This window comes from Lissotriton helveticus, chromosome 2_1 (assembly GCF_964261635.1).
Source record: "Lissotriton helveticus chromosome 2_1, aLisHel1.1, whole genome shotgun sequence".
NCBI classification, from domain to species: Eukaryota; Metazoa; Chordata; class Amphibia; order Caudata; family Salamandridae; genus Lissotriton; species Lissotriton helveticus.
The window spans coordinates 640,105,594-640,128,984 of NC_136059.1; positions in this window are offsets into that span (position 1 = coordinate 640,105,594).

Consider the following 23,391-nt stretch of genomic DNA (forward strand, 5'->3'; position numbering starts at 1 on the left):
TCCAAGAAGTGTTGGCAGCCATCTTGGGACCAATATACATGATAGCACCTCATTAAAAAGCATTGTAGTTAATAGAGGGTTTTAGGACTTTAGTTACATTATAAATCATGTGTTGATGGTACCATACTCATTTTAGGAATTGTGGTGTGTTCTAAGGTGATTTTACCATGTGAAAAAGCCTTCTGCTGGGATATCATGAATCATGTTTGAAAGAAAACTATTATCTCATGCTTTTCCCACAGTGGTTTGGAAGGGGATCTATAAGCTAAACTGAAAGCATATTTTCTGTAAATTCACATTATCTTTCTCAGTCATGTGAGCATGAAGTCTGACATTCTCAGTAAAACATGTACATCCAACAAGGACAGAGACTGTCAGTTGATTCCTTTGTGTTCTACTGCAGCCTCCTAGAGTGTTCTAAAGAACAACTAGAGCGCTAACAGTCCTACTTATTACAAAGGTATGGCACACCTGAAGCCATCTTGATTGGAATAAAGTGGTAACTCTTAAAACATTTAATTTAAAAAGGAACTAAATGAGGGGGTATATTTTACCATAGAAAGTATGATTAGTGCTGCAGAAAGAAACATTAGGGCACATTTTGAGTGACTTCCCAAATCCTCTTCTATTTCATTAAATAATTCTGACATGCAGTCTCCCAAGATGGCCACCAGAGGCAAAAGAGCCGAAATGTAGCCCAAATATCACCCAGATGTAGCCCAAGTATAGCCCAATGACAGAATGTCCCAGAGTGTTCTAAAGAACAACTAGAGCGCTAACAGTCTTACTTATGACAAAAGTATGGCACACCAGAAGCCATCTTGATTGGAATGAAGTGGTAAGTCTGAAAACATTTAATTTAAAAAGGAACAAAATGAGGGGGTTCATTTTGCCATAGAAAGTATGATTAGCAGCAGACTTCCCTGGTGAGCAGTAGCTTTACTACAGTGATCTAATGAGCAACTAGAGTGCTAACATTCAGAATTTATGGCAAATGTGTGACACATCTGAATGCCTTCTTGATGGAACCAAAGTAAACAAGCATTGAAAATGCAATAGATCTCGCCCTCGTTTAAGTTAAAGCCATTCTGTTTGTAATGAGGTGGCTTTTTAGCTTGGCTTTTATTAGTGGTTTTAAAACTTTCATGTAAATAACATGTATATGTATGCATATATGTATATGTATGCATGCATTTATATTTGTATTTATATAGATATGCAGATTATATATGTTTATATATGTATGTATATATATATATATACACACATACATAAATGCATATGCATCTATATGCATATATATATGTGTATCAATCGACCAGGGGCAGGTGGAACAGAACCAAGAAAAGTGCAGCCAAAAATTAAACTATATTTCCAATCGAAATTCGATAATCAACCTCTCTAATGTCATCTTAACAACAGAAGATGAAATGATTTTGGGACTTGGATTATCGTACTGCCCACCATCAAACTTTAATTATGCTGATGCAAGAATGGACGCATACCGGTTTGTGAGGAAACTGAAATTGAGTAAACATTTCCTCCTCCAGCCCAAAAGGAAAGATGTTTCACGGCCGCCGGATAGCCCCTCGATGTTGGAATCAGCAGATCGACCAGCTTTTGAGGAAATTTGGAGCTTACAGCAGGAGGGGATAGACACAGAAGATTTACCCCTGTTGGTCTCAGCGGAGGACAGAGCGGCCAGCGCCACTCCTTTTAAACCTAAATCAACCTTTCGGCCAATCTCTACCAATGATAACATTGATGTTTACCATGATTTAGTAACGAAGGAGTTGAAACAACTATATACTGACACAAACAAAAGATTTGGAGTTGCCAATAAAAAGAATCAGTGTTACCACAATTTGATAAAAAAACTGGAATCAAATAAGAACTTAATTGTCCGCCAGGCGGACAAAGGTGGGAACATTGTCCTCTGGCCACGGGATATGTATATTTTGGAGGCAGAAAAACAGCTCCAGGATGTGGCGTGCTACAGAAAAAGCAATCTAGTAGCTCTGAAAACAGCATGGCAAGACCAAAACCTAAAACTAACAGCCTGGAGAAGTGCAAAACTATTACTGGACAATGAGTACAAATTTTTGAAAAAAGAACACCCAGTTTTTACCTTATTCCTAAGGTTCATAAGGACATTACCGCACCACCTGGACGCCCAATAATATCGGCTATAAATAGCTCCACTGAAAACATTTCCCGCTATATTGATTTCTTCTTGCAGGAATGTACAAGACACTGCTGATTTTATCAGGAAATTGAACGATGTATGTTGGGGTTCTGACTGCCTACTAATAACTTTAGATGTTACTTCTCTGTATACTTCGATCAAACACTCTGACGGGATACGGGCAGTAGAATTTTATCTGAATAAACGCCCCATGAATTTTTCTGCCCACAACAAAATGTTGTTAGCTATGATTCGTGTCTGCTTAGAACAGAATTATTTTCTGTTCAACACCCAAATATACCAACAGGTTAGAGGGGTCGCAATGGGGTCATGCTTTTCTCCAAGTTTGGCATGCCTCCATATGGGACTTTGGGAAGAACAGGTCTTGGGGGGCTCATTAATGGAAACTGTGCAAGAACATGTCCCACTATATTTGAGGTATATAGATGACCTATTCCTAATCTGGCGGGGTTCAGAACAAGAAGCAGAATCATTTGTGAATGAGTTAAATAAGAACAACTTAAATTTACAATTCACGTCACATATTGATAATGAGAGGGTGGTTTTTTTAGACACCGAGGTATACATTATGGACAACAAATTATCCACAAAAATGCACAGGAAGCCCACTGCGGGCAATACTGTGCTACATGCCTCTAGCCAGCACCCCTTTCATCTGATTAGTAGCATTCCCTTCGGGGAAATGCTACGAATTAGACGTATATGTAGCTCTGAAGTTGAATGCCGGAAAATTCAGGAGGAAAGTAAGGCTCGCTTTTTGGCTCGTGGGTATTCTTTGAAAATGATACAACGGGCGATCAATAGATCCTTAGTGATAACAAGAGAAGAGGCACTTAAATGTAAGGTGAAACCAACTAACCCACAGATCGGGGGGACGATTGTCAAACCTAGAGTTATAACAACTTACAGTAGGCAGCACAAGGAGATACGACGTATCTTCTATAAGAATTGGAACTTAATCACAGGGGATCCTGTCATTGGCAAACATGTTCCAAATAAACCAGACATCACGTTCAGAAAATCCATGTCTATGTCCGACAGATTGGTCCGCAATTTTTTGGAGAAGACCTTTTCAGGAACATGGGGTGCGCTTGGAGGGGGTTTTAAGAAATGCACAATATGCAAAGCATGTAAAAACGGCTGCAATAAGACCCAATACAAGGTACCTTTCAAGGATGAACCGGTTAAGATCAAGAAGCGCATGTCATGCAAGACTGATTTTGCGGTGTACGTGCTACAATGCCCATGTGACCTGCAATATGTGGGTAGCACACGCTTGCAAGTACACAAGCGTGTGCTGCAACATATAAGGGCAATCTCCGGCAAAGACCAGACTTACCCGGTGGCTCGCCATTTTGAGAAAGTGCACAACAGTGATCCTGCAGGCTTGCAGTATTTCACAATAGATTGTGTACTCCCAATGAAAAGAGGTGGCGATAGAGATGCCGCACTGCGAGTACTAGAAACATGAAATATTATCGAACTCGACAGTAAGGCCCCACGAGGCCTCAATGCGAGCGAGGATTTATATACTTGTTTGTGAAAAACCAATATAGCAACATCTATGGGTTTTTCAATCATTATTACGGCTTTATGTGATATATTATCTCTGGGATAATGTTTGCTTTCCAATGTATTTTTTCTGTAACGTTTTTAATGTTTTGACTCTGAGGTTGGGATTGACTTTCCTTTACAACTAGGATAAATGTGTTGTAGTATCATAAAAGGAATAGATATGCTGCTTTCTGTCCACTTATTGAAGAAATGAAATGATCCATAAGAAAATGAAGAAAATATACTGAAAAAAAGAATGATGATAGTAACAATTGAATTAACAAACTACACAGTTATGCACTTTTTTTCTTAGGGGTTTCTGAGATGGTTTATAAGGGTGATGTGCAATTTGGTGAGCAGAAAATTGATTCTATAGACACACAATAAATGCTTGCTTCCTTGGGGTTTTTTGATACGTGGTAAACAGTAACACGAAATTTGTTCCTGAAGTAAGTAGATATGATTTTGCAGGTTCTTCTAGTGAACATAAAAGGCCTTGTTTACAGTGAATCTCCTTCAATTAATATTAAGTTATGGATTCATGATTGGGAAATCAGTTGGAATAATTTTGGAAGTTGGACACTATGTCTTTTATTCTGTAAATAGTGTAGATACTTTGTATATATTATGAAATGAATATTATAAAGATTTGTATTATATATTTTTTCATGTATATTGTCTATACCTAACGATTTCTCTCCAATCCAGTGCCTCCATTACGCACAATTTGGACACTTGTCCAGTAATCGATGTTCCGTAATGCATAATATGGCTGTTGAAAAGATACCTGCATAAAACAGCCTTTGTGTGCTTTTAAAGGGGTGGAGCACTAACTATAGGACGCCTCCCATTTTTTTGCTTGTCAATGCTATATAACCCTTTCACTATGTTTAAGCGACGTATCATGTGATCAAGCCTCTAGCTAGAGGCGAAACGCGTCATGCGGCTTGCTTGGGTGTAACTTGAAAATAAAATTGCGCTGTTGCACAAAGAATTGGGTCTCACTTGTTCGTCTTTGAACCAGCTCGACATTGTGACTGGGATGCTGTAGCGTCGGACGGAGTGAAAGTGATATATATGTGTATATGTGTGCGTGTAGAGAGAGGTAGAGAGGTAGAGGTGTAAAGGTAGAGAGGTAGAGGTAAAGAGGTAGAGGTAGAGAGGTAGAGACTAGTAGAGAGAGAAGTAGAGAGAGGTAGAGAGGTAGAGAGAAGAGAGTGAGTAATAGAGTAGAGAGTGAGTAGTAGAGAGTAGTAGAGAGCAGTAGAGAAAGTAGCAGAGTGAGTAGTAGAGAGTAGTAGAGTGAATAGTAGAGTGAGTAGAAGAGAGTAGTAGAGAGTGAGTAGTAGAGAGTGAGTAGTAGCGAGTAGTAGAGAGTAAGTAGTAGAGTGAGTAGTAGAGAGCAGAAGAAAGTGAGTAGTAGAGAGTAGTAAAGAGTGAGTAGTAGAGAGTAGTAGAGAGTGAGTAGCAGAGAGAGAGAATAGTAGAGCGTAGTAGAGAGTGAGTAGTGGAGTGAGTAGTAGAGAGTAGTAGAGAGTGAGTAGTAGAGAGTGAGTAGTAGAGAGTAGTAGAGAGAGTAGTAGAGAGTGAGTAGTAGAGAGTAGTAGAGAGTAAGTAGTAGAGTGAGTAGTAGAGAGCAGAAGAAAGTGAGTAGTAGAGAGTAGTAAAGAGTGAGTAGTAGAGAGTAGTAGAGAGTGAGTAGCAGAGAGAGAGAATAGTAGAGCGTAGTAGAGAGTGAGTAGAGAGTGAGTAGTAGAGAATAGTAGAGAGTGAGTAGTAGAGAGTGAGTAGTAGAGAGTAGTAGAGAGAGTAGTAGAGAGTGAGTAGTAGAGAGTAGTAGAGAGTGAGAAGTAGAGAGTGAGTAGTAGGGAGTAGTATATAGTGAGTGGTAAAGAGTGAGTAGTAGAGAGAGAGTAGTCGAGAGTGAGTAGTAGAGAGTAGAGAGTAGTACAGAGTGAGTAGTAGAGAGTAGTAGATAGTGAGTAGTAGGGAGTGAGTAGTAGAGAGAGAGTAGTAGAGAGTAGTAGAGTAGTAGAGAATGAGTAGTAGAGAGTGAGTTTTAGAGAGTAGTGGAGTAGTAGAGAGTAAGTAGTAGAGAGTAGTGGAGAATATTCCAAAGTTTGGCACAGCACCACTTGCACAATAAGTCCAATCAAATCATATTACTTAGAGTCCTTATTGAAGGGCTGAATCTTGGTGTATATTCAAATGCTTTTATTTTCCTTAAGTTTATGTACCACAGCCAGCTGACGCGTTTCGTTTTGTACAACAGAACTTCTTCAGGGCGTTCTTATTTCCTTCAAGTTATGTCGGTATCCTGTTGTCATATAACTAGATATTTCTTCCAAATGTTAGACGAGACGTAAGTACATTCTTATTCAAAGTGACTAGGTATCAATTTTACCCAGACAATTCGGGCAGACTTGAGTAATTTATAGCATCCTCAAAGTCAGTCTTTCAAAAATTCCAAAGTATAGGACATGATAATCCAAATGTTTCTCAAGAAAAGTCATTTTCAATCGTTTGGAATTTCGGCATTTGGGCAGATAAGACCCAGGGACCCCCAGTATGCAAGGGGAATTAGTCCCCCCTCTGCAAACGCGCCAGTGGCCTGCGTTGCAGAGAGGTGTAAAAAGAGGCATGGCCTCATTACACCTCTGTGCAATGCAGCCGCCTGGTGCATACTGGAGGTTCCAGGTGGACTAGTTGGCCCCCAGGGACCCCCAGTATGCAAGGGGAATTAGTTCCCCCTCTTCAAACATGCACGGGGCTGCGTTGAAGAGAGGTGTAAAAAAGGGTGTGGCCTCATTACACCTCTCTGCAATGCAGCCCCCTGGCGCATACTGGAGGCTCCTGGTGGGCTAGTTGGCCCTCAGGGACCCCCAGTATGCAAGGGGAATTAGTTCCCCCTCTGCAAACGCGCCAAGGGGCTGCATTGCAGAGAGGTGTAACAAGGGGCATAGCCTCATTACACCTCTGCAATGCAGCCCCCTGGTGCATACTGGAGGTTCAAGGTGGGCTATGTTGACCCCCAGGGGCCCCCAGTATGCAAGGGGAATTAGTTCCCCCTCTTCAAACATGCACGGGGCTGCGTTGCAGAGAGGTGTACAAAGGGGCGTGGCTTCATTACACCTCTCTGCAATGCAGTCCCCTGGTGCATACTAGAGATTCCTGGTGGGCATTCAGGTCTTATATAGTTAGGAATTAGCATTAAAAAAACCTTTGAAATTCACTGAAAAAACATAGGTTTCAGGCCTTATATAGTTAGGAATTAGCATTTAAAAAACCTTGCAAATTCACTGAAAAAAACATAGGTTTCAGGCCTTATATAGTTAGGAATTAGCATTTAAAAAACCTTTGAAATTCACTGAAAAAACCATAGGTTTCAGGCCTTATATAGTTAGGAATTAGCATTTAAAAAACCTTTAAAATTCACTCAAAAAACTATAAGTTTTAGGGGTGTTATAGTTAGCTGGACATTTCACTCATACAAAACCATTGATATTGCTCCTATATAGTTAGTTGTACTAACTATATTTTGCGCACCCGCAATCCACTGCTGATGATGTCACATATTACATCATTCATGACATGGTCAGTGACATCACTGATGACATCTCAAATGACATCACTGATGACATCACTGATGACATCATCCACGTGACAATCACATACACCTTTTCATACAATAGTAAAATCTTTCATCACTCTTTGTAAAATAAAGAGTATCATATTTTAATCCATTGTTACAGCAATACAAGTATCTAAAAACCCACTCAGTGATTTTAGATGTATACACACATCTAATCACTTACCTGTAGATTCACTCATACATGCTGTCAATGAACAATAGAACACTATCAAAAATACTTATACACCTACATTGACATTACACCCCAGCACACATCCTATTCACATATGAAGTCATCCTACTCACTTATGCAAACAATGGATCATACTTACATATTTACTTAGGTACACACTTATACAAACACAACTTCACCTATTCATTTAGATAGTAAGTCATATTTAGTGAATTATAAAATCATTACTACAAGTATAAAGTTATCCATACAGTCACTCACACAATCATTGAGTCTTATGTATACTTATTAATATACAACAACTGACACATACACTGCCTTTTATTTTTCATGTTTGTTGGACATGTACCATTGAGAAATATATTTGCTCATCACCACAGCCATAAAGATATTCACTCATCCAAACAACTTTTAGAACATGTAGTTTTAACTTCATATATCTAGTGAATCAACTATTCACACATCTTTCGGCAGTCACCCCCCCCCACCGAACCACACACACATTCATTAGTACAACTAACTATATAGGAGCAATTTCAATGGTTTTGTATGAGTGAAATGTCCAGCTAACTATAACACCCCTAAAACTTATAGTTTTTTGAGTGAATTTTAAAGGTTTTTTAAATGCTAATTCCATACTATATAAGGCCTGAAACCTATGGTTTTTTCAGTGAATATATATATATATATATATATATATATATATATATATTCACTGAAAAAACCATAGGTTATAGACCATATATAGTTAGGAATTAGCATTTAAAAAACCTTATTTTACTCACACAAAACCATTGAAATTCCATATATAGTTAGTTGCACTAACTATATATCGCGCACCCGCAATCCACTGCTGATGATGTCACATATTACATCATTCATGACATGGTCAGTGACATCACTGATGACATCACTGATGACATCTCAAATGACATCACTGATGACATCACTGATGACATCTCAAATGACATCACTGATGACATCACTGATGACATCTCAAATGACATCACTGATGACATCATCCAGTGACTGTGTGTTTCTGTAAAGTTTAAATATGTTTTACATATTGAAGAATGAGTAGATGTATAAGTGTCTGGATGAAGCATTTAGTAGGTGGGTGACTGACTGTATGAGTGAGTGATTAAATGTGTCTCACTGAGTGCATGGGTTAGTGACTAAACTGTCTTAATTTGTGCATTATTATGTCTGTTGTTCTGTAAACTGCTGCATGTGTTGATCAGTAGCTATATGAGTAACTATATGGGTTATTGATTGATTGTCCAAGTATTTGTATGGGAGACTGAGTGTGTGTGTGGCTGACTGGGAGATGTGTGACTCTGTGCAGATCAATGTGTACTTGTATCAATGATTGTATAAGAGAGTAAGTATGTGTTAGTATATGTTTGAAAATGTAAGGTACTCTATGTTTAAGTGTATAGATTAGAAAATGGAAGAGTGATTGATTCTTTACAGGACTGACTAGGTGTGTGAGTAACTCCATGGATAAGTGGCAGAGTGTGAGTGTCTGTATAGGTGTATGAGTGCATATGATAGTGTTGTAAAGATGAGTGATTGTATGTATGAATGATTGTATGGGTGAATGAGTGAATGTGTGTGTAGACATAGGAATCAGTGAGTGCGTATGTAGTAACTAGTATTGGTGTGTCAATGGTTTCAAAAATTATACTCTGTATTTAACACTGGGTGTAACAGAGGTTATATTAAAATGTGAGGAGATGCATTGTATTGTCACATGAATGATATCATCATTGATGTAGTCATTGATGTCAAATGAGATGTCATCAGTGATGTCATCAGTGATGTCATTTGAGATGTCATCAGTGATGTCATGAGTGATGTCACTGACCATGTCATGAATGATGTAATATGTGACATCATCAGCAGTGGATTGCGGGTGCGCGATATATAGTTAGTGCAACTAACTATATATGGAATTTCAATGGTTTTGTGTGAGTAAAATAAGGTTTTTTAAATGCTAATTCCTAACTATATATGGTCTATAACCTATGGTTTTTTCAGTGAATTTTCAAGGTTTTGTAAATGCTAATTCCTAACTATATATGGTCTATAACCTATGGTTTTTTCAGTGAAATTCATTTTTTTTTTAAAAGCTAATATCTGTAGCTGTAAAATGTATTCTTCTTTAAATCCAAAAATATATTTTATATGTTTATTAATAATTTTTTTTAATACTTTTTTTTTGTTCGCTCCCGGTTCGCGAACCGGGAAGCTTCCCGTTAGCTCATCTTGATGCCGCGACCCAGTCCGCGAACCGGTAAACGTTCCGTTAGCGCAACTGTCGCGTTAGAAAACAACATTGTGACGCGTCGCGTCCGCATGACGTTTCGCGTTGTCGCGTGATACGTCATATGACGCGCCGCGTTAGCGTACCCGGAAGTGAACCGGTACGCGAACGAGGCGCGAAGCGCAGCTTCCCGGAAGCGATCCGGGACGCGGCCCAAAGCGCGTAACGTAAACACAGCAGGTCATGTGACTTGTTAATAACACTTTTCATTGGTTCATTTCACTTTTGGTTTCCTAATGATGTAAGACTAGGTCATGTGATCTAAAATTAACACTTTTCATTGGTTTAGAACTATTGTTTTTCCCAAATGATGAAAACCCCTCCTTCTTTCCTCACTCTGACTTTCATCTTTGTGAGAGAAAGACCCTTTGTTACCAGTGAGCAATGGCTTCTTTAGTAGCTTCAGCTGGTGCTTCCCCACCACCTCCACCACATCCAAGGAAGAGAGGACCACCTGCTGAAGTTATAATTCAGCAAGAAGAGGAAGAAGAGGAAGAGGAGGAAGAGCAGGAAGAGAGGCATTTTTTGCCTGAGGAGCCCAGGAGGTCTCACTTGAAAGAGAATTTTATTTGGCAATTTTTTTAATTTCCCAAAGGCCAGAAAAAAGTAAATGCAAGGTACGTAACTTGCCTTATATGTCAAGATAGACTGTCCAGAGGGACCGAGAAGAAATACAGCTATGGAAACTACACAATGCATCGCCATATGAGTAGGTGGCATCCAAACAACTACAGTGCTGCACAATTACGTAATGAACAAGATAATCCCCCTATTATGGCCAGAAGATCTGTTGTACCGGAAGTGACGGGACCAGAGGGGAGGGAGATGGTGCCGAATATACAAATGAGATTTGGGGAAGTAAAGTAAGTCTGCGTACATTGCAATGGGTTCATTTGCTACAGAGAAAGTAGCATCACTCTGATCAACAGAGCTATCAAGAATCATGTTTGTCCGAAACGCCCCAGACAATAAATTCTTTTTTTTTGTTGCTCCTGTTGAGCCCCTTAAAATGAATCGTTTTCGTTTCCCCCCCCCAAAAAAAACCCAAAAAAATATAAAACCGTTCAGAAAATACAAAAAAAGTAAAAAAATGTTCAGAAAATAATAAAAAAAATATAAAACAACAAAAACAATAAAAAAAAAAGTTCTTTTCAGAACTACCTCCCCGTTATTGGTAGAATATTTGGAACTCTGCCAACCTCTATTTCTCTTGGTTCGCTTCCCGGTTCGCTCGCCGGTACGCGAACCGGGAGCGAACCCCAAATTTTTTTTTTTAAAAAAAGAACAGTAAGTATAAGGGAAGGAAACAGACAGTTATGTTAAAAGAAAGACAGCTATAGGGGAGTAAACTAGAGATACTGTTACCCGCAATCCACTGCTGATGATGTCACATATTACATCATTCATGACATGGTCACTGACATCATCAGCAGAGGATTGCGGGTAACAGTATCCCTAGTTTACTCCCTATATCTGTCTTTTTTTTTAACATAACTGTCTGTTTCCTTCCCTTATACTTACTGTTCTTTTTAAAAAAAAACAATTTTGATCAGTCAGAAACAAAGACAGTAATAGAGACAGAGTGAGTGACCAAGAGTGAAGAAGTATGAGAAGAGAGGGACTAAGAAAAATAGTGGAAGGAGTAGAGTAATTAAGTAATAGAGAAAGGAATGAGGGAAGTAGCAAAGGCAGGAAAGTGATGGTTAAAGAAATGAAGAAATGGAACTAATAGAAGTTAAATGTGATAGAAATATAACGAAAAGAGTACAAAACATTTACCTTATAATTGTCGTTAAGTTAGTCATTTGTTATTTTTATACTTTCAATCTGTGAAAGAGAGAACAAAAATTTGAAAAATATTAAAACATGTTTTTAATAAATTAGAAAAGACAAGGGAAAAAATAGAAGGACAAACAGTTTTTCAACAACTTTGACACTTACAGAAGCCTCTGCTTCTCCAGGCCCCCTACACAGTTCTAAAAATATACATTTTAAACTAACAGTATCTTGATGCAGATGAAGTGAGTCGTATCTTGCAACATGGTGCATCTTTTGCATGACTGCTGCATCGGTTTCATGTGGCATTGTTTTTTCACAGCATGACACATCTGCCTAGATTCATCATTTTATAATTTTGTCTCCTCATAGCAAATCTTTTCAACCGCCACTGCGTCACAAAAGTGACGCACAGTGGCGCAAAAGAGGCACACACCTATCATAAATCTGTCCCTAACATGTTAAATGATTCATTCAGGATGACAATAAGGTGTGGCCTATCCAGAGGTTTGTTTAAGGTGAGGCCTACTCAGGGTTGCAGATCAAATTTACACTTGTTGAACAATACAGAGGAGATAATACATGTGAAGGCCTACTAATGAAGTAAGTCATGTCCACTTCACTCTTGAACAAAGGCCAGACCTCTTCTGTGTCCGTGGACAGACCTAAACTTCATCTGCACAATGTCATTCGTAAACTTAGGAAACACAGGTGATATAATTGAAAAATGTGGAGTTTATTTTCCTCATTTCACAATCACATCACCTGTGTTGCCTTTGCTTAGGTATCTCATAGTGCAGATGGAGTCTAGCATATCAAACAGTACACAGAAGTTGAGCAGTGTATACAACAATTTTGACACTTAGAAAAGCTTCAACTTCTGCATGCCCCCTACACAGTGCTAATTATATACATTTTAAACTGATGGTATCTTGCTGGAGATGAACTGAAACCTATCTTGCAACATGGTGCATCTTTTACACAAAAGTGACCCACAGCGGAGCAAAAGAGGCGCACAGCCATCATAAATCTGACCCTAACATTTTAAATCATTGTTTCAAGATGCCGATTAGCTGTAACCTATTCACAGATTTGTTTCAGGTAAGGTCTACTCAGAGTTGCAGATGAAATTTAGGTTTGTTGAAGAATACAGAGGAGAAAATACATGTGCAGGCCTACCAACCAAGTGTGTCATGTCCACTGCACTCTTGAACAAATGTCAGACCTCCTCTGTCTCCAGGAACAGGCCTAAACCTCATCTACACAATGTGATGTGTAATGTTAGGAAACACAGGTAATATAATTGAAAAACGTGCAATTCTTTTTGCTCATTCCACAATCATATCACCTGTGTTTCCTTTGCTTAGGTATCTCATTGTGGAAATGTAGTCTATCATATGAAAGACTACGTAGAATATGAGCACTGTATGCAACAACTTTGACACTTACAGAAGCCTCACCTTCTCCATGCCTCCTACACAGTTCTACATCTACATCATAAATGCAAACAGTACAGAATTAATTATACATGTTAAATGGTTTATTTTTGCTGTTCTCAGAATGTATCAAATTTCACTAAAAACAGTGACTTGAAGGTATTCATCATATAACAGCGGGGGAAAAAAAACACAATCAAAATGATTGTGTTTAAAAAACCCATACAACATAACAAATCAGAATTAAGAACTCCTTAAAGTTAACTTACTTTCCATGACGTCGAAGGATGTCCTATGAACAGCTTACACTCTGCTGTGCTGTTATTACTTTCAGCCCGCCACTTTCTGAAAGAAAACCTCCATCGTTTTGAAAAATATGTTACATACAATAAATGACTTCTCGCTCTCTACCACACGTTTCCACAAGGCCAAATCATGCCAGAGCCATTTATAACTCTTGGAATTCTTGTAAGCCAATCCCGTCATGTTGTATTTCCGCAACTTTCAGAATTAAAATGTTGAAGATCATTTTCACAATCCTGGATTACTAATATCTTCCCCTTCTTGCTCAGTCATGTTCTACATTTCCTATGACACTAATACTGCTTACTATGAAGCAGACTTACACTACCTCTATGACTACTACAATTATTTAATTCTCTACATCACTTTTAATCACAAAGCAATGTAAAACAGTAGACAGCATTGCAGACTTACATTCCCTCTACTCCATGTTTTGATTGGCTGCTTCAATTAGCTTATAAAAAGAAACAGTTTTTCTGAACTCATTCAAAGTGCACTTATTTCTCCATGACGTCCAGTGTTATGGTAAGAAGTTATGTCTCTGTACTACACTTATCCTCAAGGCCAAATCGTGTAGGAGCCATTAGAACTTCTTGAAATTCCTCAGAGCACATCCCGAGATTCTTTCCCTAAAATTTTGGTTTTAAAAACACCAGGTAAGAGTTTTTAAGGTCATACGGCAATTTTTTTTTGAAAATTAAAACAGAATCATTGCAGAATGACCAGCCATTTCTAGATTTTAAATAAGCTGTGTAATGTCCTGATGTTATTAAAGGACCGTCATGATATATAATTGCTGCAGTTACAAAAGTCCTTCCTGATATTGACAACTGTGAAGCCACAACATTTTTAATTAAAGTTGTCAATTTTGTTCCATCAGGCCTACATCGTTGGAACATTAAAATAACATACTGGCCATATGTTCGTATAAATAATGTGGACATCATTTCAGATTTACATTGGCTACACTCCATGTTGTGATCAGCTGCTTTTACTAGTTTATTAAAAGAGACTGATTTACTGTCTGGCAAAGTTAAATATATAAATCTTTCTGAGTCTACACTAGTAGTACTTGATACCCTACAGTTCTCGCAGTCATGCTGCCATTGATAAGAAAGCCCAAACAGGTGATCTACATCTACACCTTCAGCATGCAATACATCAAGCATATACATTAAAAACTCCTGACAATCTTGCTGAATATTTTGAGAGAATTGTGTTTGGCCTGAACATCTGTCTAACAGATTTCGAATTTCAGACACACTTTCTATTTTTGTTCTATCAGTGCTACATTTCTCTAACACAGAATTTAACAAACTGCAAAATATTTGATCAGAATTGACCACAATCTCTTCTTTTACATTTTGTAGAGAAAACAAAACATTAACCACTACATTAGCATAGCAGTTGACACCAGAACTGTTTTCAAATTGAAAACCAACAACATCTTCAACAGAATCCTTTTTCTTTCTGCTTATAATTTCAGGTTCATCGACTTTTCGTCTTTTTGCTACAACCTCCCCAGTATTGGTCACATTTCTTCATTTCCGGCCTACCACACGTTTCTCAAACAAAGGATATTGAGGCAAATGTGGCGCATACTCTCTTCTTAACCTATTGTATTCCTTAACACAATCTAGATCCGCACAAATGTTTGTGACATCACACTCAATCAAGTACAATCCCGATAAAGTTCTAACTCGTGACAATGCCACATATGCCATACCCTCCTTGAACACAGAACTGCCAATATTCACCAATGCACTGTCTACACTTAAACCTTGCGATTTATGGATTGTCACCGCATATGCCAAGCAAACAGGAAACTGCTTACGGCGAACATATAAGTCTTTTACAAGCAAAAATCTAGCAGAACAACGACCAATTAGCTGTACTTCCTGAATGCCATCAAATTTAATTTTTAAAAATTCAATTCCATCTCTATTTCTGTATTTTACAAAATCAACAACATTACCCATTGATCCATTTACCAGACCTCTTTCAACATGTAAATTCCTTCTTAAAATTATACGGCAGTTCAAGCACACATTCAGAGTCTTTTCAAAACCTGCAGTTTTAGATATAGTCTTCTCTAATGAATCCAATTTTGTTTTCAAATTCTCAGACAAAATAATTGTTGATCCCATATGCTCTACTCTGTCAATAGCTTCCAGTTTCACAATCTCTTGCTTTTCTAAATGCAACATTTTGTTGTTGAATTTGGCACATTCTGCAAGAGTTGGCATCAAACATATTCCAGATTTCTTCTCAGTAATTTTCTGAAAAATATTCTCAGGCACAACATCTTGTTCTGGATATAAATTTGACAGTAATCGTGCATGTAAAGCTTCTTTCCCATGCTCGGTCACTTTTCCAATTCTAACATCTTGTAGAATAGTCTTGTAAACTTCATCCTTCGCCTGACGCATATTTTCATGCAGTTCAGCATAATTGAAGTTTAACCATATATTGACGTTGCCAATGCTCCCTAGGCACTTCCTGGTATCTTCATGCGTGAGCATTTTGAACACAGGTTGCCCTTTCACTGGTGTCAGCTGCAGAAGATCTCCGAAAACAATGATGTGTTTGCCACCAAATAACACATCATAGTCTGTTTTGAGAACTTCTTGCATTCTCAAATGCACAAAGGCAAGCATGACATTGGAAACCATGCTTACTTCGTCTATGATAAGAAGTTTCATTTTCCTCAAGATTCTTGAAACTTCACAACAAGCATCTCCAGATAGCTTGTGATATTGTAATTTGTTGTCATGCTCCACTGGCAGCATCAGTAAACGTTGTAAAGTAATCCCTTTAATGTTATGTGCTGCCAATCCAGTTGGAGCGGTGACAACACAAGACAGCGATGACTCTGTCCTTTCCTGCAAATAACATGAAATTGCTTTAATAGGGAAACTTTTTCCAGTTCCCGCTTCTCCACTCACGTAGAGTCGGACAGGCTTCAACGACGTACATGAGCACTCTTTCTTGTCATGACTTAATCCATGATCAATTTGCATGGTAACTTCGTCATATATTTTCCTCTGCTCAACGTTGAGTTGTCTTTCCAACTCTTCTAAGTTAACCGCATCCTCCTGAGCATGTGCCATGGCTCTTTCCACTTCATTCATAGCAGTGGCAGCTTCATTTTCGATAACAGGTCCTCCTAGTGGATCCTGACTCAATGAAGCAGAACTCTGACTGTCCTGAGAACTGTCTCTGGCAATCTCGGCTGCAATCGTTGCTTCCTGCTCAATTTCCACATTCAACATTTCTACATATTTGGGAAAAGCAGGACATTCTATGGTCTCCTTGGCAGCATTGAAAGAGTCTTCGTAACAGAGGAAATCTCCAAGCAGTTCCTCTTCTGCACGCCAAGGCTTGAAAAGTTGCAAAAGTGCTAAATAGAAAAACTCCTTTTTTTCAGGAGATTCGCCACTCAATTTTTGATGGTTTACCAAGTGGCATTTTCTTTGCTTGACCAGACATCCCTCACTTCCTATTACAGCATACACTCCTTTCTCAGTATCTTCTTTGATGTTCCTCTTGAATATGTAATTTTGAAGAACCTCATACAGACAAACATTCTCGAGGTGACTGCTTCGATTTGGATAATATGTATCCAACATGTTGGTCTTCAAAATGTCGGTACTGTTTGGCTCCTTTTCCGCCAAATACTCAATTTCCCGCACAGGTTTCAGAACTCGATTACGGTTTGCAGCAAGACCAAGACTCGCCCAAACGATACTCCTGGACTTGGCATAGAAACTTGCTGAAGACAACCGGTCAGAACATTCGTAAGCTCCGATTTCTCGATGCGACAACATCTTCAGACTGAAACTGTACAACTTCTTGCTGAGGCTCTTTTCATGGGAAATGTCCTCCCACATATCCTTCAATTCTGTCTTCTCTTTTTTGGTGATGTAAGATGTCACATACCGAGCCACAGCCATACAGCCACAAACTGTATATCCATGTTAGCATTCCACATGGACAAAATCACCGGGTTGTAGTCGTTGATGTACTTAGACTCTTCGTTCCTCTTCAAATTGTATGTGTTTTTAGGTGATTTCTTCATCACATTATGTCGCAGCAAAGACATCAAACTGTTTACTCTTCCTTTAGAAATCACCGGTCGTGGAAAGCCGAAACAACATTTGGTGTAGAACTTGTCCTTGTTTCGGAATTTACGACGACAGTACTTTCCACATCGATGGCTTTGGAAACGTAGAACTTTTTCTCTTAGGCTTTTCTTCTCCTTTGCATTTGGAACAGCACACGTAGAATACTGTTGTATGAAACTCATCACTGAGTCTTCTGGATCCATTCCAAATGTAGGTGCATCCTTGATCCACAGCAACATATGTATATGAGGAGCACCTCTTGCTTGGTACTCTTTCTCCAGAAGAAATCCAACACCTCTCCAAGAGGTGGATTCTTCTTATTCATAATGAAAGACATCATAGCTTCAAATCTATGATTGAAGTACCTGCATACATTGACTGGATCCAAAGAGCACAGTTCTCCGGGTGTCTTGAATTCGATGTTTTCGATGTTTCCATTTGCCTCTCGTAGAAATTCAAGTAAGTCTTCCCAGCCATACTCGGCACAGCTCAGAGTGAGGAACCATGTGGGAGTTCCTAAGTTCCTCAGCATACATTTTAAATCACCATGACGACGGTACCAGTACTCATTAGTACCACGCTGACACGCCATGAGATTAATCAGGTGAGAATCCAAAATACTGTCTTGGACATTGACTTTATCCATAAAGTCACTTGCCGAGATGTTTTGCATGTGTATACCACTTTTCAAGATGTGGTTCACTGCATATGACAGTCCCGACAGATCGCTTTCAAACAGGAGATGAAACAAATAGGGAATGCATTGTCGAAACCTAGCATCTCCTGCATACAATCGCAAAGTCCGGTATTCAGAAGCAGGAATTTGATGAGGTCGCTCATCATATCTTCCTCCCTGACCTGTTGGAAAAAGCTGTGGGAAACACCGAGCTTCCAAACTTTCCTCCCAAACACTAATGGGACTCCCTTTGGCTTGTTTCATTTGAAACAACTCAATAGCATTCCCCATGACTTCCTTGGAATGCAAAGGATGAACACTATAATGTTCATATATTTCTTCACTAGTAGAGGGTTCTACTTTCTCAATTTGACCAGCACACAAATCGCTATCCTCTTCCTCACTTACTTCCTCTTCTGCAACATATACATTCTTATAGTATTTATTATTTTTTTTCAAATACAATGTTGCCTTTTTAACTTTCCTAACATCCACTAAATCTTGCCATATTTTCTTATTCTTTGTCGGAACCCCATTAACTAAGATAACCAGAGGTTCCTCTTCCACTTTTTCTACTCCAATTGTGTTAATGTTTTTCTTCAAATCTAGAGGCAAATAAACAACTCTTCCTTTTAATCCTCTCTGTAAATCTGATGGAGGCAATTTCCCTGTCTTTGGCTCCATTCTTACAATAGCCTGAAAGGGATGGATACTTTGAATCAAAATAGATTCATAAGTATTTAAATCCTTCAATTCAGAAGGAATCTCAACCAATTCCAGATTATTATGAACTGCTCTAGCAGGCATCTGGTTTTGATTTAATTTGTTACAACAATAAGTACACACACGTTGATCCAATCCCAAATCAAAACAATTTTCTACCATCAAGTATGTTGTGAAATCCTTCCATTCACTATTATTTTCCCTTTCACTTTTTGCATATAAATCCACTAACTTAGTCTGATTCTTATAATAAGTGCGTCGACAACACACACAAGTGAAATTTGGCCTCTCACTTGATTTCACCTGAAACGTCGCAATTTCCCTCTGGAAATTATCTGTACTGGAAACATGTACACTATCTTCCACATTACCCGCTTCTTCTTGGTCAATTTCAACATTCTCCTCTTTACTTCCAAAGTAACAAAACTCAATTTCTTCACATATATTCTTCACATCTATTTCAGAACCATGCAAAAGAGCAGCGCATAATTGTTTAAGCATAATTGCTGGACTCTTAGCATAATACAACATTCTAACTAATTTCCTCACTTTATTATGATGTACTGCTAGCATCCTGAAATGATGAAAAACACTCTGGCATACTCTCCTGGAAAGACAAGCCAGTGAATGACCATGCAAACCTTTCACTTCTCTCACTCTGCAAGGATCTAATTCTTGCAACAACTTCATTTTCTGCTTCAAACTTTTCTTATTAAATGACCGTACAAAATCACAAAGCAAATTGATGGAATCCTGTCGCACACTGCAAATACTACTACACTTCCAGGTATACACAGGACCCTTAGGACGTCTTCCTAAAACCTCATTACCTAACACCTCTTCTGCCTCTGTTGTCACAAGTTTTTCTTTTTCAACTGGACAACCATCTTTTACTTCATAAGCTCGACCACTGGTGTCAACTGCATGCACCAAATCATTATCCTAGAAATAACTCTCCTCATTAAAAAATGCCTCACAGCTTGAACTATGCATCCATTCTCCAGAAAAAACTTCACAAAAATTACTACGATTAACTATTCTCTTCCATCTACTATTTCTTTTGAAATCATAAATTGCCTTGTTTAGCTTCCTAATTCTATTGATTATCAAAATAAATAACTTACGTTTAATTTCAAATGCCTGATCAATAACTTTCTCAACTATTTTTTTTCTCTTATAAAAAACCACTTTCTGTTGACCTTTCTTAATATTTTTTAACAAATTGCCAATTATCCTGTTGCGGAACATTCGTTTACGAATGTCCCTAAACTGTTGTTTCCTTCTACTATCATGCACAGAGTTATCTCTTGCTCTAGCAGTAACATTTTTCATTGGCCTTTCCTTTCCGTTTGAATTGCTTCTCTTTTTCTGGACTGAAACATTTTCTGTAGTAATATTTTTTTTACTATAGATATTTCTTATGAATGTTTTTGTACTCTTACCCGGTGCTTTCTTGGTGACTTGACAAATCTTTTTGTTAGAGGACTGCTGCTTTTTTTCATTGACCTGCTGTCTTTGACGTTTTGCAGCCTTTCTCAGTCTTTCTTTGGTTGGCATACTGAAATCTTGAAATGATCTGCAGTCGAATCTGTGGTAAAATGTATTAAAAAATGTTATTAACAACTATTACCCAACAGTAAATCAATAACAGTAATCAAAAACTTAAAACACTACTTGACATTTTTACATAGAAGATTTTTTAGTGCTTGGCAAATTTAGAATACAGAAATAGCAGAAAAGAAATGGAATTTATATTCATTTTACCTGTGCTGTTTTATATGTGAATCTGATCTAATTTTATGAGCATATTTTAATATTTTATTGAAGACACTACACATAACCTGTTTTTGAAGGTGTCTTTATTTTTAAATTAAACGGTTTACATTTTTACTTTTTATTTATTATAAATTTTTAAAATAAATGTTTATAGTTCCATAGGCTCAAGCACGTCAGCTTCCCATCCTATGTCATACAATTCTGACAAATCTGCATCCTCATCACGTTCTTCTTCATCCTCAGGATTTAAATCATCCAAGGGATCAACATCCACTGATGTTTCAATTACGAGTTCAATGATGAGGTCGAAATCAACTGATTGCTGATTGTCGCTCATGTTGATGTTGTCTTTATCTTTAAACAAAGATAACAACAATGAGATGTTGCAGAGTAAGGCACAAATCTCAGAGACTATAATAGTAAAATTGTTTATAAAGAGTAACATTTTGCAGCTATTATTTAGCCATGACCTGCGATGCTGAGGAGGTAAGGCCTATGTCCAAGTTTTCAGTGAACAGGACTCATCTCTTCTTAACCTTGGATAAGCCTCACCAACTCTGTGTCCCCTGCTCATACTTAAATGTAAAGTGGCAGATTTATGTTAACTGACGCATTCCCAGGGATGCACCAGTTAATGTGCACCGCTGCTCTGCCACCCATGGTGTGCCGCATTTACATTGAGTGAAAACATCACAGATGCGTCATGGGTGGCGGAACAGCGGCGCAGGATGACTGGCACATCCCTGGGGATGCACCAGTCATCATAAATCTATCCCTAAGCTTCTTATCTTGTTGGAGATGAAGTGAGGCCTGTCTTGCAACATGGTGCATCTTTTGCATCACTGCTGCATCGGTTTCATGTGGCACGTTTTTTTTACACCATGACACATCTGCCTAAATGCATCAATTTGTAATTTTGTCGCCTCATAGCAAATCTTTTGCACCGCCGCTGCATCACAAAAGTGACGCACAGTGGCGCAAAAGAGGCATACACCTATCATAAATCTGTCCCTAGCATTTTAAATGATTAATTCAGGATGACGATAAGGTGTGGCCTATCCAGAGGTTTGTTTAAGGTGAGGCCTACTCAGGATTGCAGATCAAAGTTACGCTTGATGAAGAATACAGAGGAGATAATACATGTAAAGGTCTACCAATGAAGTAAGTGATGTCCACTTCATTGCGCCAGTCATCATAAATGTATCCCTAATCTTCTTATCTTGTTAGAGATGAACCGCCATATGTATCATCAAACTATTTTGCATTTCCTAAATAGTGAATTTTAAGGAATAAATAGCGATTCTTTACCATTCCTAATTTGCGATGAGCAAATTGCTAATTGCAAATTACCCATTCATTTCCATGGGCCAGGAGGTCCATAGGAATAAAGGTGCAATTTGCGATTAGCAATTAGCTCATTGCAAATTAGGAATTTTTCCAAGGGTGCAGGGGTGTCTCAAGAACACCCTGCTGCACCCCTGAAAAAGAAATTTGGGGGCATATGGCGCACATACATTTTAAAAACATTCCTTTACCTCAAAAACGATTTTCAAGTCATAATTTGAAAACACTCCACATGGGGAAATGACTTAAAATGTCCTTAAGACACATAAAAGCGTGTTTTGATTGCCTTTGCAGCATGTTTGGGTCACTTTTAACATGGCTATGTAACGCAAACATTCAAAATCTAAATTTGCCATGCACAGGTGGGAGCATATTTACAAGCAATTTGCTCCGCAGGGAAAGGTCTTACATTAAAATGGGAAAAATAACATCAGAGACACTCAATTGCCTTATAAAGAAGAATACACCATTATGTCCTTGTCATAAATTTTAAAACCATTCCTTTTCCCCAAAAACGATTTTCAAATCATAATTTGAAAACACTCCACATGGGGAAATGACTTAAAATGTCCTTAAGACACATGAAAGCGTTTTTTGATTGCCTTTGCAGCATGTTTGGGTCACTTTTAACATGGCTATGTAACGCAAACATTCAAAATCTAAATTTACCATGCACAGGTGGGAGCATATTTACAAGCAATTTGCTCCACAGGGAAAGGTCTTACATTAAAATGGGAAAAATAACATCAGAGACACTCAATTGCCTTATAAAGAAGCATACACCATTATGTCCTTGTCATAAATTTGAAAAACATTCCTTTTCCCCAAAAACGATTTTCAAATCATAATTTGAAAACACTCCACATGGGGAAATGACTTAAAATGTCCTTAAGACACATGAAAGCGTTATTTGATTGCCTTTGCAGCATGTTTGGGTCACTTTTAACATGGCTATGTAACGCAAACATTCAAAATCTAAATTTGCCATGCACAGGTGGGAGCATATTTACAAGCAATTTGCTCCACAGGGAAAGGTCTTACATTAAAATGGGAAAAATAACATCAGAGACACTCAATTGCCTTATAAAGAAGCATACACCATTATGTCCTTGTCATAAATTTTAAAACCATTCCTTTTCCCCAAAAACGATTTTCAAATCATAATTTGAAAACACTCCACAGCTCCTGTGCACAAAAAAACCCTGTCAGTACTAATACTTCACATTTTCTCCAATTACAATTTCTCAAAGAAACAAAATCTATTTGTAAAACACTTGAGACAAAGCAACATTTTAAAAACTCAACTTTCTTCATAATTTTCTC